Source organism: Melopsittacus undulatus, unplaced genomic scaffold (assembly GCF_012275295.1).
Source record: "Melopsittacus undulatus isolate bMelUnd1 unplaced genomic scaffold, bMelUnd1.mat.Z mat_scaffold_870_arrow_ctg1, whole genome shotgun sequence".
Classification (NCBI taxonomy): Eukaryota; Metazoa; Chordata; class Aves; order Psittaciformes; family Psittaculidae; genus Melopsittacus; species Melopsittacus undulatus.
This window is the reverse complement of record NW_022994664.1, coordinates 1-1,889: the sequence shown is the minus strand read 5'-3', so window position 1 is coordinate 1,889 and position 1,889 is coordinate 1. Positions and strand designations below refer to the sequence as shown.

At 41.6% G+C, this 1,889-nt stretch overlaps 1 pseudogene; it reads right to left on the bottom strand.

The window, feature by feature from the left end:
• Window positions 1-324: 324 nt before the first annotated feature.
• On the bottom strand, window positions 325-1,881 carry LOC117438950 (chondroitin sulfate synthase 3-like; annotated as a pseudogene).
• Window positions 1,882-1,889: the final 8 nt, after the last annotated feature.

The following is a 1,889-nucleotide window of genomic DNA, read 5'->3' as shown; positions in this document are numbered from 1 at the left end:
TCACATCAAATCTGTAAAATGCAACAAAAATGATACTGCAATCTCAAAGCTGAAAGAGAATAGTCTTCTGATGCAGTCCTCGTTGTGATTGATGTGTTCATATGATTCTGTGACTTGACTCAATTTCAAATAAAGGTAACATGAATGAGTTAACCTCACCAGTTCAGTAGGTATAAAAAACAGTGAACAGCAGACTTCATTCTGTTTGAAGTCAACAGTCTTTGGAAGACAATGAGAAGGGAGTTTAAAAACTACACCACCAATCAAATAATAATTACGACAATGGAGGTAAACTCCCCTAAAAAAGGCAAATAGGTTAGGATGTCAGGAGAGAGTCTGATTGTACCTGACACCTAAATGTTTCTGTAGCCAGAGTTCAGCAAGCTGCATGGTAGAGGCAAAAGTACTTGCTTTGGACCCTAAGCACATTTTATATTGTTTTGGCTTCTAAATTGGGGTCACACTGAAACTGGATGAAAAATATGGACAACTCCTACTTCTTGACTTCTGAAGCCTTCAAGCCAGATGTTATCACTTTAGTAAAGAGGGTTCTACATCCTCAAGTCCCCAGCCTTGAATTGAGGTATCAAATCCCCCAGCAGTAAGTAGATCACTTTTGTAAATCATGTAATTCCAAATCCATACTCTCTCCAAAATCCAGTTCTTTTTGTGAAAACAAAACTACTGTCAGCTGGAGGGTTGCCTCCATATATTATTTTTGGATCATATTGGCTAAAGATGATAGGGTAGTAAACCTGTTCTCCCTGAATAGTGTTATCTCTGCATCGCTGGAGGAAGTCCTGGTGTGAATACCAGATCAACATCACAGAACAGCAGTAAAGTGCCATTGTCAAATTGAGCTGAGGCCATTTCGAGACCTAAACCTCTAGAAAACTTTCCGGCCATTGGAATCAGGTCATATCTGCTTAGGATACCTCATGCTGTATTCTTTCATTAGCTCTATGTGTTTGCTGGAGTCTTTGGCCTGACTCAGAACTGAAAAGAATTATTGCCAACTTCACATTCTCCCTGGGAATGAGACATGTCTTCTCAAAGTTCCCATAAATCTTGAGAAGATGTCAAATCTTCCTGTGAGAGGGACAGAATATGTATTTTCTTGTCACTGTGTCCTCCAACATTTTTTGTGCCTTGGAATGATGAGGAAAAAATCTTCAAGGAATTTTGAAAGAAATGCCAAAGATTGAGTGTCAGTGTTGGTATTCTCCAAGCAGGCTTACATCCACTCCTCTGCTTCTTTGAAGAAAGTTTGCTAACAGTTGCTGAGATAAGCATGGCGTCGCACCGGAACGTAACTTTCCTTCCTTGTGGCTTTTGTACAAAATCAGTAATCCAGGATGTATTGCCACTCCGCACGCAGAGGATTATAACCCTGCGGTAGCCCATACTGTATTTCTTTGAAATCAATGACCTTCCTCTAGTCCTAGAGTTTCTCATTTATCTTTCCATGACTTGCATCACGGTGTCCATCCAGTGCAGCCCGCGCGCACTGCTAAGGCTCTGTCGGGGTGGCTGGTTCTCTAACATCGCGTAAAGAACTTTCCTGTCAGGACCTCCCACTCGATGACTTCATCCCTTTCACGTGGCTGGAAATGATTAAAAGATGGCATCACCCCCAGTTCCTGATCTTCCTTATTTACTTCACACTGTTACTGAGCTTGCTCATCAGGGCACTTTCCCTATGGAGCTGGATGGGTCCGTAGCGCAGTTCAGAATTTTCCTGACTCAGTATGTAATTGTGCAGTCTGTAGGGGTAGGCTGGTCTTTTGTTTGATGAAGTTGTTTATGGCGTATTAATCCTTGCTGTTGTGAAGATTCTTGAATGTAACCCTTGCGGTTGTGTTCATAGTTTTCATGTAATAACTGCTGCA